Genomic DNA, 18,047 nt, shown 5'->3' with positions numbered 1-18,047 from the left:
ATTTGAAAAGCCGGTCAGTCATCTGCATATCAAATGCGCAAAATGAGCGAGCGAGCGATAGAGAGAAACAAGAGGGAAAGGAGAATGAAGTACAGGCCACCTCCCCTGTGTTTTCTTTTCTAAAGGCCGAGGTGAGGAAAGGTGAGGGCTGAAAGTCAAGTGTCTCTCTCGCCGTCTCTGATTGCACCTGTAGGCAGCGTCGACTGGAAGCGACTGATGAAAAGACGGGTCTTTAAGTCGTCACCAGGAACCCCCTCTGCTTAATCTCTCTTTCGGTCTCACAGCCACCACAGCTCTGATCTCTGACAGGGACATTCTCTCGCTCCATCTGAGTTTCTTTCTTCTCCCTCTTTCGACATGTTCTCCTCCCTCTCTCGTTCAAGCCTTGCATTCTTTATGTTGTAGGAGAGAGGAAAAACAAACTGCTACAGTTAATAATGGGGCCGATGACAAGTACAGCTGGGCTGGTAAAAATGAAGCTGATAAAGCAACAGAACTGGAAGGAGAGAGAGAGTCATTAGAGGGTGTTCATTTCAGATGATTAATTTATTAACATGACACCATACCAGCCGAATATCCGATACAATACAGTTCATACACCCACACGGCCTCATGTTCTCCCTTCCACTTTATTCGCAAACCGCGCGCTCTCGCAAACCCTTAGATCTATATGATAGCATCCCAAAACATCACCGTGAGTTATGGGTAATCGTTTGCCCTCGGATATTCACACAGAAAATTGCACGGCGGTCCCATGATCTCATCCATCATTCATTCACATTATATCTGGAGTGTTTCTTTCATCTTTGCCTACTTCGGTTGCTTTTGTTATTCGAGTCGAGGAAAAATCAAAATTGGCTTATTACTTTCTCGCCGCAAGTTTCTGGTCTTGTTTTGAACAATTCTGCACGTTGTGCCAAAGAAGTAAAGCGTTTGTTCTTTATAATCAAACTAAAACAACTTTTCTTTTTGTTTGATGTCACCAAGGCTGTTATTTAGTCTGATAGCTACTAGTTAGACATTGTTTGAGGCTACTGCTGTAGGTAATTGCTGTAATTTAAAACTAGTTACAACCTAAAGCGTTTCTGGAGCTCAAACTGTAAAGCACAGTGCCAGCAATGTCAACGTCACAGGTTTGAGTCCCGGAGAACGCATGAACTGACAAAATGTGTACCTTGAATACACCGTAGATTGCTTAAATTTGTGTAAATGTAAAGGTTACAGCAATAATAGCAAATAAAGTGACTCGGATGCATCGAGAAGCTCTCAAGGGTGAGCTTGACCTTCATTCTCCACCATCTTGGTTCCCAGTTGGTAGAGGCTCAAATAAATATGGCCTGATGCCTGGGACAAAAATTTAATCCGCACAGAAATCTCCTGCAAATTTGTACCTAACATTCTGGTATTAAACATCCAGTTTTCAAGGTTCAGTCCATTTATTATGGATAGAATACATTTTTTTTCAGCTTTCAACAGTGATAGTTCTTTTCTTGTCTTACAAGTCACCTTTATTTGTATAGTGCTTTTTACAATGCAGATTGTGTCAAAACAGCTTCAATCAGTATATTAGGATCATGTGACACTGAAGACTGAAGTAATGGCTGCTCAAAATTCAGCTTTGTCATCACAGGAATAAATTATATTTTAAAATATATTTAACAAAGCAATGATTTTAAGTATTTTACAATGTTAATATAATGATTTTCTGTATTTTTGATTAAATAAATGCAGCCTTAATGAGCATGAGAGACTTCTCCAAACTTTTGAATAGTAGTATATGTTCTGTTTTTGTTTGTTTTTTGTTTTTTCCCCAGAGATGCATCACATTATGGAAGTAACATGGGTTGCCGATGCTGTTCCATGTTGATTTTCACTTTGTTCTTTTTTCTTTCTTTCCTCACAATGGATGTATCTGTGGTTCAGTGATGATAGGAAGCTAAAATGTTGTGAGGGATTGTGAATTCAAACTTTATTAAACATCTGTCAGTCTGTATGTTCACTTAAAGGAATAGTTCAGCCAAAAATAAAAACTCTGTCATTATTTACTCTCCTTCATGACATTCCAAACCCGTAAGGCCTTTGTTCATCTTTGGAACACAAATTAAGATATTTTTAATGAAATCCGAGAGCTTTCTGACCCTGAATAGACATGTTTACGAAGACTGTTTTATGTACAGCGTGCCTCGTCTTCTGCTTGTAAACAAGGCACAGCATTTCCTTGTTCTACGTTTGAATGGCACAACCCAGGCTCATGAAAACGTGCCTTTATATACATTTCTGCAACACCGTAATTACGTACCTTATTGCACATTTTGCAGCAATTTCAAAGTAAGATGTCCAGAGAGTGGCGCTAAACTATGTTCAATACGTGACTGTGGCACATTTTTATTATGTTGGTACATGCACATATTGCTGCATTTTTATTATGCTGCTTGAGGTACGTATTGCTACTGTTCAGAATTCAAATGTCCGTGGAGTTTCGCTAAGGGTTAATGCTCTATCGTGTTGGAAATATCCCCTACATTAAACCCAACTCTAAACCTACCCAACAGTGTTAACAAATGCAAATCTGAAAAGTGCTTTTGTTGATGTAGCTGTGCTATTTTAAAGGGTTAGTTCACCCAAAAAGTTAAATTAGCCCACGATTTACTCGCTCTCCAGGCATCCTAGGTGTATATAACTTCTTTCTTTCAGACGATTCCAGTCAGAGTTATATTAAGAATGATCCTGGCACTTCCAAGCTTTTGAATGGCATAGGCGAGTGTTTCTCTTTATCATTCCAAAACAAGTCCAATAAAGTGTATCCATCCATAATAAAAAGCGCCTCACATGGCTCCGGGGGCTGAATAAAGGCCTCCTGTAGCGAATCAATGATTTAATAATCATTCTAATCTAGCTTGCGCCGGCTACTCGTACCTGATTCATCTGAAAGAAGGAAGTCATATACACCTAGGATGCCTGGAGGGTGAGTAAATCATGGGCTAATTGTCATTTTTTGGTGAACTAACCCTTTAACCTTCATATTCAGATTTGAGCCATTTTGTCGAATTATAGTTTCACAGGTTTCGTTCCAGAGCTCTTCATCACTCAAGTGCAATGCCATATAACGTGAGCTATCGAGCAAACCTACTACATTAGAAAACTCAGTTTTCAAATTGCACATAATGTTAAAAAATGTTTTAAATATTCTGCATGATTTAGTGAAAATTAGGCTTAATTAATCAAAACTCTGTAGCTGTAAATCATACTTTGTGTGAAAAGGAATAAAAGTTGAGGGGAACTCTTGCAACAGCATGAGGGTGAGTGATTATTGACAGAATTTTATTTTTGGTTAAACTATCCCTTTAAAGTTTGTCTGTTTCTAAACCCTGTTGTCATGTCTCTTTCAGGTTGGACAGAAAGACCGTCTCTAGAGCGTCCACTCAGCATGTTGTTTCTAAACCAACCGTCCATCTCTCAGCTTCACAACCTATTTTGATGCCCAGTGACCTGAGGTCAGTCTCACCCTGCTTTAACACTTCAACACCCTGAGATAGCACCACAACAACAACAACAAAAATCAATACGACCTTCGTCTGAAGGGATTTCTTCATTTTTTTTCAAATCCCAAAGGAAAAAGTGTTCAATTCTGTGGTGTTTCGTTAACATTGAAAAAGATGTCACAGAAAATCGGGACAAAATTGTTAGCCTCGTGGACATGCGCGGACGTGCACGGTCTTCCAAACAATAAGACAATAATGGACCCCCACAAAGCCACGAAATTCAATTCGAAAAGTTTTCTTAAAAAATACCCCGATTGACAAGAGTCCTTCAGCAGCAGAATAGCTGCCCTGCGTCCCTCTTCTCCCCACCCTTGCTCACTCTTTCAGCCCAGAAAAGAGGAAAAAAGTAAAAATGAATCCGCCACCTCCCTCACTCCCCCCACTTACTCTCTTTTTAAGACTCGCACACACACTCCCGTTGCTTTATTGAGGCAGCTGCACCCTTTGACCTCTGTGCTTGTGGAATGTGTGTGTATGTGTGGGTGTGAGCGTGTGTGTGAGAGAGAAAGAACGGCGGGGGTCTCTTTTTCTCCATACAACAAAGGCTGTCGGATCGACAATAGAGTGGCAGAATAGAGTATGTCCAGAGGGCCAATGAGTCGTGCTAGCTTGCTAAACCGGCGAGGGGGACGGAAAGACAGTGAGAGAAGAGAGAAAAAAGACTTTAATTTAAAAGAAGAGGAGAAAAGAGATGAGAGATATTTGTTTTGTCTTGGCACACTCATAAATATATGACTTCCGATGCCAAGGGAAGCAAAAAGATGGGCCCGTGATTGGTTTTAGACGTGTGTGTGTGTGTGTGTGTGAGGGGCCCAGTACACACAGCAGGAGTGGGGGCCCAATGACTCACTGCTGCAAATGACATCAGCAGTGTCAGACTCAAATACTGCCAAATGCTGCATTCAGAGAAGGAATGTGTGTGTGTGTCCAGGTTGTGCAGCTGGGCCACGAACAGACAAAGGTGTTCCGTCACGCTTTTTTCAGAGATATGGGGGCAGTTTGGTGATTTTCTTTTCAGTCCTCTCACACACACACTTAGTTTTATCGATCTCTGTGGCGGAAGGCAGATGTATATGTGTAGTCTACCATCTAGGAGTGTGTGATGTGATTCACTTTGAGGTCCCGTGTTGGGCAGGCTCTAAATCTCTTCAGCCTAGCTGAACTGAACCTAGCATTTCCACTATATATGTTGCCGGTGGCTTTAAGGTCTTTGACCTCAACAGATTACATATAGATCTCAATTCTTACACTTTTTTTATACACAAGAACACTGACTAACAGAAAGCGCGGCCCACGAGTTTGGAAGCCTTCGGCCAAGTGGGGTTTTGGACAATAAAAATAAACCCTGATCATTTCTTGGCATAGATCTACAGTACAGTTCAGAAGTTCGAGCTTGACATTTATAATGTTACACATTTCCAATAAACGCTTTTTGAACTCTGTTCATTAAAGAATCGTGAGAAATAATGTATCAGAGTTTTTACAAAAGTATTAAGCAGCACAGCTTAACAAGAAATGTTTCTTAATTTCTGAAGGATCATGTGACACTGAAGAGTGGAGTAATGATGCTGAAAGTTCAGCTTTGCCATCACAGGAATAAATTCCATTAAAAAAATATACCTGCAAGCACTTTAAAGCATTCAAGCACATATGAAAAAAGACATTATTTAGCAAACCTGTAACCACCTAAATCAATGATTTGTAAAAAAGCATTTTTGGCAAATCTAGGTAATTTACCATAAAAATGTTATGATTTTTAATCTTTATGACTGTTATAGCACCAGCTGTGGTTCAATCTCCTTAAAACTTTGCATGCTTGTTTAGAATCACCTGTCGCGTGTGCTCAATCTGACCTGCCCACAAACACTTCCGCTAGTTAGTGTGTTTACATTATGTTGAGAAGACGCTGTGAAAAACAGTTTGATTTGTTTTCAGTGCCGAAAGATGAAACGCAGAATCAGTGGTTAAACTAATTTTTCTCCAAGATACCACAGCAATGCAATTCGAACCTTTTTGTTGTGTGCTCATCATTTTACCAAGGACTGCTTCTCTAATCTTGACTTTTATCTTCTTTGGCTTCTAATTTTCCTTATTTGGAGTAACAAGCGTCTCTGAACCATAACCTGTAAGTACGATTAATACGTTATGTGTACATTTTCAAGTGAGTGCTCAAAATAACTAGTTTTTGGTGCTAATTTGTGATACCTAGTGCAGCTTTAGGTTTCCATGTAAACTACAATATTACTGTCTTACTCAAATAGTTCTGATAATTCTCTGTGAACCAAATATTTCCTAAGAATTTGTTGATTAATGTAGACTGTCGTTGTTCTAATTATGTCGTTTAATAATAATGAATGGAACTTAGACTAATTTTGGCTTACAAACAGTATTGTTTCATCAGTTAGTCACTTTAGCACTCGGCTATCATACCCACCATTATTGTTTTGTGAGGTGTTTACAGTTTAGCAGCTAAATTTGAGCTGTGGCACGATTCGCTTGCACAAGTGTTTAACAAAATGTTTTTATGTCATTATTTTAAAAACGGAGTGGAGCACTATATTATTATTTTATATAAAGGTGCACAGGGTTGCCAGGTTTTCACAACAAACCCCCCTGCCCAATTGCTACTCAAAACTATACCAATTGCGTTTCGAGGGGAGTCTCCGTTAAATATTGCATTTCAGGGTGTAAAATACACACTTTTTGTTTGAGTTCCCCTGGTAAATTCACATTCCAGGGGCTAAATATGATGTTATTGGGGTCGCTTCCACCTGCAACATCAAAAACAAACAACGGATTTGACAACACAGATCATAGTGCTCGCTAACTTGTTTAAGTACTCCACTCTGTGCCAATCACAACAGGCTTGGCCAGCTTATGGAAGGGAGGGGTTTACAGACATTATACTCAAAGCTGCTCGAATGAACTGTATCAAAATCATTGACAAATGACTATGTATAAATGTATATTCTGAGAAAATTACAATGTTTTCTGACCTTAGATGCATTTAAATTAAATATCATTTATCAGTTCAAAGCATGTTTTTGTTTGTTTCTCTAACAAAACAGGTGGTCTCTGTGTAACACCCCCTCCTCCCCTTTTCATTTGTGATTTCAGTCACTCCATCCCCTCCTCCTCTCTCTCTCTCTCTCTCTCTCTCCAAACAATGCTTGAAGGAGGGTCTCTCTCGTCCACCAGCACAAACTAACCCAAACTCCGCTCGGCTCCTCCTCCGACCCCCATCTACCCCAGCACCCCCTTCCTGCTCACGCAGCAGCTGCCAGGCTCCTTTTGCAGGGAAAATGATGCGTGTCCAAAATCAACTGATCGCACATTTTTTCTTTCCCAATCGTAACTACTTCCCCCCGTACACCTCCATCCACTCCTAATTTGTTCGTTTTCAGCATTCCAGTCCACGAGGGTCTGGGGCTGTGCGGGTCCCTGAACAGTATAATGTGTCTCTCTGTCTTCGTCCCATATAGCTATAATACTAAACTGGGCTTTAGTCCTGTGTGCTGACAGACGGGAGAGATTTCCGGAGGGAGGCTGAGCATTTAAACATACTGTTTATTGAATGTCTGTTGAATTTTGAAAGGGAGAGTTCACCCAAATATTCTGTCATTGTTTAGTCACTGGTATGAGTGTCATTCTAAACCTGTATGAAAAAGCTGTAGGAAAAAAATATTTTATTTTATTTTTAATTTATTTGATAGTATTATTTTATTTTAAATTTAATTTATTTTATTGTTTTATTTATTGTTTTATTTTTTTTAATTGTATTTTATTTTTTATTGTATTTTATTTTATTTTGTATTTTATTCTATTGTTTTTTTATTATTTTATTTTGTTATGAGTCATTCTAAACCTATAAGGAATAGGAAAAAAATATTTAATTTTATTTTTTATTTTGTTTTATTTAGTTATTTATTTTATTTTATTTATCTTTTATTGTGTTATTTATATTTATATTGTATTTTCTATTTTATTTTTAAATTGAATAAAATAACAAAATAAAATTTAATTTATTTTATTGTAGTTTATTTAATTGTATTTTTATTTTGTTATGAGTGTCATTCTAAACCTGTATAAAAAAACAGGGAAAACATTTATTTTATTGTATTTTAATTTAATTTATTTTATTTTTTACTGTATTGTGTTGTATTTTTTAGTTAATTTATTTTATTGTAGTTTTTTTATTTATTTCATTTTAGTTTATTATTTTATTTTGTTAGTGTCATTCTAAACCTGTATGAAAAACCTGTAGGAAAAAAATATTTATTTTTTATTTTATTTTGATATTTTATTTTATTTGTTATTGTATTGTATTGTACTGTAATTTTTATTTTATTTAATTTTGTTATTTTATATTATATTATTATATGTGACCCTGGACCACAAAACCAGTCATAAGGTTAAATTTTACAAAACTGAGATTTATACATCATATGAAAGCTCAATAAATAAGCTTTCTATTGATATACGGTTTGTTAAGATAGGACAATATTTGGCCGAGATACATCTATTTGAAAATCTGCAATCTGAGGGTGCAAAAAAATCAAAATACTGAGAAAATCACCTATAAAGTTGTCCAAATTAAGTTCTTAACAATGCATATTACTAATCAAAAATTACATTTTGATATATTTACAGTAGGAATTTTACAAAAAATCTTCATGGAACATGATCTTTACTTAATTTCCTAATGATTTTTGGCATAAAAGAAAAATCCAAAATTTTGACCCATGCAATGTATTTTTGGCTATTGCTACAAATATACCCCAGCGACTTAAGACTGGTTTTGTGCTCCAGGGTCACATATTTATTTTATTTTTTATTTTATTTAAAAGTTTCTTTGTCCGTACAATGAAAGTCATAGGGGTCCAATTTTTTCTTGTTTATAGGCTGCACTATTTGTAAATAATTATTATTTTATTTTTTATTTTTTAATAATGCAGTATGAATGCAAATTTACACTGCAAAGCATTGTAAATTGATAGATTATTTTCAATGTAATGTGCAGCCATTAGCTTTCATTGTATAGACAAAAACAGAAGAATATATAAACAATGACAGAATTTTCTTTGTTAAGTGACCTATCACTTTAATTAATTTCCATTCTTTTTTTTGTGCTGGTCTAGCTGGTTTTGGTGCTGATCTAGCTGGTTAATTAGTATAGCCGTAAAAGAAGCTCATTGATCTAGGTAGACCTGCTAGTTAAGCAGCTTGATCGTAAAACCTGGTCCTTTTAGCAGTGAACAGACAGATGGAGAAGGAGGGAGAGAGTTTGGATAGCTACTAAACACTCCAAGATGTTTGAACGCACTTCTGGAGACATAATATTCAGGGGTACATACTTTCATAGTGTGTATCTACACACACACACACACTGAGATTTGCCGCCACACAAGGGAATCCCCTTTGAGACCTCAGCTTCATTATGATCTGGCTTACCTCAGCATAGACTGGAGTGTGAGCTCTTTGTTGGCTCTGTCAGGGAGCAAGAAAAGGAGAGAGAGAGTGATGGAGAAAGCTCACAACCGTGTCAGTATTGAACGCTCAGGCCTGTCTGTGGAAACCTATCCCTCCCATTTTTTCCCTGCGCCCCCTTTTCGAGCCCCTCTTCTGCACTACTGGAGCTAAACTCTTTTTGTTTTTGCTAATGAATGCCGTGCTGTCACCCGTCTGCTGACACATGTAATGCTCACATTCATTCATGTACCGGACTGGCAGGGAACACACGTGCATACACACACACACACACACGCACACGCGCACACACACACATTAACGCACACACGCATGCACACATATGCCCCCCTGTGTGGTTGTGACCTCATAACCTTGTTGTCATGCAGTATCCATCTGCCATCAGGACACAACAGGACAGAGGGAAAGTGTAAGACAGAGAGGAGGCTGTCAAATGTCAGGCCCTCCCTCCATTCTTACTCGTGAAAAACACTAATGACTTTTCCTTTCTCTTCCCTAGCCAATACTTTTCATTAGGCCGGCCATTACTGACTCAAACTCAGTCATTACTTGCTCGCTGCTTTCAATTTATTGGCATATTTATGTTTTGTTAAGGAGTGGATAAAAGTGTTTTTCAAATTCTACAAGAGTTGTGTGTCAAAGTAATTAGTTGGTTGCTGAAATGTGTTGTGGGATAACCTAGAAGAACATGTTAAAGGATAGTTAACCCCAAAAAACTTTTTCTAACTAGATTTTGGCCAAGTATTATTTTACCTTATTTGTATACTATTATAGAATTGATTAATAGTTTGAATTAGCTTTTATTTGTACATTTTGATTTCATTTTAATTTTAGTTTAAGTTCATGTTATTTTGTTATGTGGTTTTATCATTTTTATTTATTTATTTATTTATTTATTTAAATATTTCTATTTTTATTTCATTTTTAGTCATTTTAGTACTTAAAGTAAACTTATTTAATTTAATTTAATTTATTTATTAATAAAGCACTTCCACACTACAGAGCCAGTAGCAATAGCCAGAAATGCTTTGTATGGGTCAAAATTATCGATTTTATGGCAAAAATCATTAGGACATAAAGTGAAGATCATGTTTCATAAAGATATTTTCTGATATATTCCGTAATTGTATCAAAACTATTAGAACTTCATTTGGACAACTTTAAAGACAATTTTCCCAGTTTTATTTGTTTATTTTATTTGCACCCTCAGATTCCAGATTTTCAAATAGTTGTATCTCGGCCAATAGTTATATCCTAACAAACCATACATCAGTGGAAAGCTTATTTATTCAGTTATATTTCTATTTTATTTTATTCATTATTTTATTTTATTTTTCATTTCATTTCATTTATTGTATTGTTTTATTTTTTATTTTATTTTAATTTTGTTATGAGTGTCATTCTAAACCTGTATGGAAATTCTCTGGGGGAAAAATATTTTATTTTTTATTGTGTTGTGGTGTTTTTGTTTTGTTTTATTTATTTTTTATTTTATTTTATTTTTGTTTATTTTATTTTAAGTTATTCCATGGAATGTCTGGATACTGGATTCTGATTGGCTGGCAGGTGTGCAGTAAAACCGTTTAATGCACAGGTAGTTCCAAGTCAGTTTAATCACCGTTCTATATTAATGCGCTGCTTTAATTGATGCACGCAAAAGCACAGAGAGAGAGAGAGAGAGAGAGAGAGAGAGAGAGAGAGAGAGAGAGAGAGAGAGAGAGAGAGAGAGAGAGAGAGAGAGAGAGAGAGAGAGATCGCATTGTGCTGCGCACATACATAAACGTCTTGTTAGCGTTTGCCTGCGATCCTTATTAAAATATCCTAGATACTAGATCGCTACATTATATTCCTCAGCAACGGGGTGGTAAAACTGCTGTTTTTGAATGAATTGTTGTTTGTAGAGAGAGACGCACAGCATGCAGGTACGCAACGCACGCACATTCACATACACACACACACACACACACACACACACACACACACACACACACACACGCAACTGTCATCTCTCTTGCCTTCACACTCTCTCTTGGTCGATCGATAATCTACTGAAACAAATGCTATTTTTCATTCAAATAAATGTGATCTTACCGGACTATTTAATCTCTGAGTCTGATTTGAAGCGGGCAGAATGCTAGAGCTGCGTGTCATAACTGACGAAAATAACCGTCTTTTTTATCCATTCAGTCAAATTTTGCGCTGCAAATATCAATCCTAGTTTTAATTTGTCTATAACCATGGAATAAGCGGGATAATCAACGGCTTGCCGTGCGTTAAAGGATTTAAAATGCACTTCGCGGAGGCAACCACCCTCCGCTTCGCGTCTGGCGGTTATTAGCCTCCACGTCGTGCATTTAAAATCCTTTAACGCACGGCAAACCGTTGATTATCCCTTACTTATTTATTTTATTATTTTGTTATGAGTGCCATTCTAAACCTGTATGAATAAATAAAAATCTGAACATTTTGAATATACATCAGTATGACTAGAAAATAATAATAATAATCGTTGCTGCTGTTGATATAATCAAATAAGAAATATCATTGTTATATTTAACTGCATTTAATTAAAAATGAAAAAATCTATATATATATTAAAAAATTATTGATTTTTCTTTTATGGCAAAAATCATTAGGGTATTAAGTAAAGATCATGTTCCATGAAGATATTTTGTAAACTTTTTACCGTAAAGGTATCAAAACTTAATTTTTGATTAGTAATATGCATTGCTAAGAACTTTATTTAGACATCTTTAAATGTCTCACCCTCAAATTCCAGATCTTCCAGAAATAGTTGTATCTCGGCCAAATGTTGTCCTGTCCTAACAAACCATACATCAATGGAAAGCTTACCAGATAATAAATCTCAATTTAATGTAAAATGACCCTTATGATTGGTTTTGTGGTCCAGCGTCACATATTATTCATTAAGTTTATATTTTAATTTATTTACTGTGTTTAGATTTGCATAAAGTATTTCTTTTCTTTTATTTCAGCTTTAGTTGGCATTAACATTAGTTAAAAGTACATCATGTAAATTTTTTTTTTTGTTTCAAGTGTACAAAATGCAATTATATAATGAACGAGTACATTGTGTCCTACGGTACGCCTATAATAACTGTTTATATTCTATTTTAGACCGTGACTCATCATATTCATAAACTGAGAGAAGAAGCTTTGGCTACAGTGTTCTTTTGCAAGACACATGCTCTTTTTTTTTTTTTTAACCTGGCAAAAGTTACATAGTGTAAAGTACACAGTAACTACATTTTGGTGTGATTTTTCTTTGGTGACACTTCTCTTTTCAGTATATCAAAACCAAACAATGCTCATTCATAGTGTTTTGGCCCTTAAAGCTTGCCAGTTCATGATCACAATATGCTTTTATTGTACAAGATAGAAAAAACATTCTTTAAAACATCTCCTTTTGTGTTCCACTGCAGAAAAAAAGTCATACAGATTTGGAAGAACATGTGCAAGGCTGGATTATGGATAGAGCCAGTAGGCCCAACGCCCCAGGACCTAGGATTGCCAGGGGCCTCCAAAGCCTCAGGCTGCGCACCCCAAGACTGCCAAAGTAAGCTCAACACCAGGGTCCTCTGCGCAAGGCCAGCAGACATTTTCTCATTTCGATAGAATATGAAATGAGCTAGTGAGTAGCATGTGCCAAACACGTCTCTGTTTATTCTCACTTATGTCTGTAGAATAGTTTTTCCCTTAAAGGATTAGTTCACTTACAGAATAACAATTTTCTGATAATTTACTCACCCCCATGCCATCCATGGTGTTCATGTCTTTCTTTCTTCAGTTGAAAAGAAATTAAGGTTTCTGAGGAAAACATTACAAGATTTTTCTCCATATAGTAGACTTCAGTGGAAGCCAATGGGTTTAAAGAGCTCTGCATGATCCCAGTTGAGGAATAAGGGTCTTATCTAGCAAAAAGATCTGTCATTTTCTAAAAGTCATGTGTAACTTGCAAGTCGAGCATTTGTGGTTAAAAATTATATAAATATTATTATCTTTTTAGAAAATGACCAATTGTTTCACTAGACAAGACCCTTATTCCTCAGCTGGGATTGTGTAGAGCCCTTTGAAGCTACATTGAAACTGCAATTTGGACCTTCAACCTGTTGGCTCCCATTAAAGTCCACTATATGGAGAAAAAATTAAAAATTTTCCTCAGAAACCGTAATTTCTTTTCGACTGAAGAAGGAAAGACATGAACATCTTGGATGACATGGGAGTAAATTATCAGGAATTTTTTTTTTCAACTAATCCTTTAATTTAGTGTACATGGGTCAAGCATAAAAACAATAAGTGTAACACTGCTTTAAATTGTTTTCTGTTTAATTTAAATGCATCTTTGTTTTGTGTTTTTTTTTTTTTTTTTTGAGCAAAAAAAATAAATATCATACATATTTCCCTAATGTAGAGAAGACACCCACTAAAATGTCATTCAGTGTAATAGTCAGGCATATTTACAACAAATCAATTTAAAATTTTCTTTCTTTTATGCCAAAAATCATTAGGATATTTAGTAACGATCATGTTCCATGAAGATATTTTATTAATTTCCTACCGTAACTGTATCAAAATGTAATTTTTGATTAGTAATATGCATTGCTAAGAACTTCATTTGGACAACTTCAAAGGTGATATTTAATTTTTTTTTTCAAATAACTGTATCTCAGTCAAACACACACATCAATGGAAAGCTTATTTATTCAGCTTTTATTTTTATTATTTATTGTTAATTATTTTATTTTTCATTTTATTTAATTCATTGTATTGTTTTATTTTTTATTTTATTTTAATTTGTTATTATTTTATTTTATTATTTTGTTATGAGTGTCATGACATATTAAAAGACAAATTACTATTACCCCAAATACTAATTAGTTGTAATTCTACATTTTTAAAATTTGCGACTATCCTAGGTTTTGCCTATTTGTCAGTAAGATTTTTTTACTCATTTAAATCACAATAAAATAAAATATAATATGCTCTCTTATTCTTTTATATATTTTAATATGTACAAGTCCGAATTTTTGCATATATATTGTGTTACACTGAATGACAATGTAACATTATTTCAACCAAATGTTGACATTTTATTCTCCAAAAACTTATTTGAAACCTTCTAAGTAGATACTTTACTTTCATTTAATGTGCTTTCTATGGACATAAAATCACTTTTGTAAATGTCTTTTGATGTGGACATCTTAACATCTTTGACCCACACACTTGTGTAGCCCTGCATCTTACACTTTGCAGTGTGTCCTAAGTTGGATGGGAAGTTAATATTACGGTGTATAAACAGTAAATAACTTGTAATGCATACTTGATTCAGTGCTTGATTAGAAAACCTAGACATTCTTCAAAATATCTTCTTTTATGTTCAACAGAAGAAACAAACGCATACAGGTTTATAAGAACTAGAAGGCGAGTAAATTACGGAATTTTCAGTTTTGGGGAAACCATCTTTATAAATAATATCCAATGCAAATTCTCTGTTTTTATACACATTATGTTTTTTGTTTGGACGGGCATTACAAAAATATCCTATGGGATCCGAGGCGGCACCGACTGAACCAAATTGTTCATGACACCATCCCTGAACATGAGCTTTGTGTGATCCGTTCCTTCAAAAGTGGATTATACCATGTTCTGACTTTTGCAAGATTTGGGTTGAGCATCTGAGTTGCAGAGATAGTGAGCATAAGACCTCATATGTATTCTGCCAACCCAGAAGATCATTTAACGGCAAGGGCAGATGTGTCAGATAGTCTGACGGTTGTAGTCCTAACCTAGAATCTAACAACATTTGGATGTAGAGTTCCTCTGCGCAGTGTGCCAGTATTACAGTTCATGAATAACTGCGCGTCCTTCCCGTGACACATTTATTTGTTGAAATTTGTATGATTCATAATGTGGAAACAGAGTGTTTGTAATGAACTGCCTTTTGATAAATTTTAATTAAATCCCATTAAACCCGCCGCTTTGTCGCATGTGGAAAAGGCGGCTGACAGTAGTTAATTAGCCTGTTTAAGCGCAGCTCGCTTTTATAATGCATTTTGCTTTGTCATCATCCCGCTTTTCCCTGTAATTAGGCGTGACAGCGCGAGAGCCACGGCGTGAGGGCCGGGAAGCGCGAGCGCTAGATGGAGACAGGTACGTGTGAGGGGAGCGTGTGGGAACCGGAGGTTTTATTCTTTGTTATATGGGCGCCAGGCGATTACCTTTCTGAGTACATACTCATACCCATACCATGCATTATATTCCCTCCTCCAAGCATAACCCCCACCGCCTACCTAATCCTCCTCAACCCCGCTCCCCTCCTCTCTCTCCTTCCTCATCCCTCCCTCCTCTCCCCCATCTTCCCCGCACCTAGCAAAAAAACTCATTTCCTCCCGCGCCCTCAAGCAATGTGTGCCGCGCTAATTGCGCAAAGGTGGAGCGATGCTTTCGTGTGTGTTTGTGTGCGAAATGTATTATATTCGCTGCGTTGTTAAACGTGTGTATTTGCATGTGTCCGCTCGTCTAGGCGTAGTTCCAGGGCTTCCTGTGCCACCTGGGCATCTTAAAGTCTGCCAGTCTGTCGGTACGGGATACCCAGCTGGACCGAGGGCTGTGATGGTGTGTTGGTGGAATCAGTAATGAAGATTTAGTGCCAAGAACATTAGCCGTCTTGAGCCTCAAACCCACCCAAGAGCCCCCAGGGTGCTCAACCTTGAGCTTGTTGCCCTCTATGTGTTCGTGTCTCCAATTGTTCACGGCGAGATACATTTGTGCTCATGTGGAGACTTGTTTTGTTATAGCAAATGCTTATGTAGGTCCTTGAGGTAAATGTGAGAGTGTTTTGAATTGCCGCATCCTTTTTTTTAATTTTCTCTGAGCTGCAATTATCATCTAACACCTTCACGTTCATTAGCGACACATGTGTGTTTAATAAAGGTATGCGATGTGGTTACTGTTGAAAGGTGTGAAGGAGCTCTGCAAACAAACTAAACCATTCCAGACTCGCCACCATTGAAACTGTAGTGTCTGGCATGAAATGCACAGTTTTTGGAACAGAATGCTGATTTACCTCATCATGCACCGTTTGTTTTGTGCACTGCTTGCTGTTTTTAAAAAATAGCATCCGAAACAGTATGTATTATGTAGCTATGAATATTTAGAATGGTTGTGTGTCACGTTATTGTCACTTGACCTCAGCATCTGGTGTGTTTCATTCAGCATTATCATCTTACTGATGTGGTTGTTTTGCATTTTTAATTCAAGTCTGTGTAAAAATACTGTGTTATCTTTTAGCTTTCCGGTTATAATACAAGAAAAAGATGGTGAAAATCACAGCTGATCAGGTTAAGCAGAACAGGGTATGGAAGGGCAATTTGTGGTTTTCAGTAGTTAGCATGGTTGTGCCCTATAAGGAAAAAGAAATTGAGAATGCCTTGTAAATTGTAATTCCACTTCTGAGTTTGAATTTGAATTTAGGTAGCAAATTCCAAACCAATTCATTGTATTAAATAAATTCATTCAACTGTAGTACACTATAAAACGAAATATTTTTAGGGGGAAAGAGTTTTGTTTGAGGTTTTATAGTCCTGGTAGATTAGTGTTTTTTCAACCAGTTGTTCATGATTTACTGGATACAGATTTTTAAGAATTATTTTTTTACTCTTGATTTCTTTTCTTGCTAAATAGTTTAAAGTTTGGCATAACTATGAAAATAAACTGCATTTATTATAAAATAATAGAGTTAATACTTTTTAAAATTAGGCTTCCTCATATATCCAGGTGTTTTTCAAGACCCTGGATCTTCAAAGAAACCCAAAACATTATTGATATGGAATTAAAGAAATATATTTTCAGTTGTCTTAGCTGATTTTAATGCTTGTTTTTTTTTGTTTTAAATTACTTTAAGTCATCTTGAGGCCCCTCAATCTGCCTCTGTTCTCTGGTTGAGAACCACTTAGACAAGAGGTAAAAGAACATTTCATTTCCCAGAATGCACTTGAATTAATTTTTTTTGCAATTGACCCTTCACAAACAGCTTGATTGACAGATGATCTGACCAATCATAATGCCGTATCCACCATTTTGTCCAACAAACAAATCAGACAGGAGAGTAGATGGAGAGTAGTTTAATGTCAGTGGACTTAAACTTGAAAAATTGTATATTAACGTCTTTCCGCGGTTGAAATAAAATACGTTCTGATTCATTCATTCATTCATGTTTTGTTTTTGATGCTTTAAAGAAGACGATCGGTTCACATGTCGTTGATGTAATAAGGCAATACAGTGATCTGTCACACATGAAGAGCCACAAAACAGTATTTATTGTTTGAATTTCTTAAAAAAATTACAACATTTTAAAGCTGACACCTTGTTTCATACCAGAAGTAACCTGCTCTGTCTTGTCTGTCGGTGTGTTGTCAGTTTTCTTTTTGCTCCACAATGTATTTTACACTGCATGAGAACATGATGCATAGCCTAGTGTAATTGTTTGTCAGACATAGCAACTAACTAAGGAGGGTGGGTTTTTGCGAAGGATTATTTGAGGTAGCAAATAAAATTGGGGAAAAAAACATTTAAATTCAAATAAATTCATGTAACTGTGTAATACACTGTAAAATTATAAAGATTTTTAGGGTGAAAAAGTTTTGTTTGAAGTTTTATAGTCCCGATAGATCAGTGTGTTTTTCAACCAGTTCTTAATTTACTGAATATAGATTAAATGTAACAGTTTTTAAAGGTTAATTATTATTTTTTTTACTCTAAATGTCTTTCTCAATAAAATATTTTACAACTTGGCATAACTATGAAAATATACTACATTTATTATAAAAATGCCCATAGATTTTAACAGGGTTCCCATGGGTCATGGAAAATTATGGAGTATATTTTAAAAGGTCTATTCCAGACATTGAAAGTCAGGGAATTTAAAATTTATTTTGTGTTTTGTTTTATAGAGTAGTTTCACGTGTTTTGCCTATTGTTATGGTTAGGTTATGGTTA

This window comes from Garra rufa, chromosome 3 (genome assembly GCF_049309525.1).
Source record: "Garra rufa chromosome 3, GarRuf1.0, whole genome shotgun sequence".
NCBI lineage: Eukaryota > Metazoa > Chordata > Actinopteri > Cypriniformes > Cyprinidae > Garra > Garra rufa.
Note: the sequence above shows the minus strand (reverse complement) of the source record.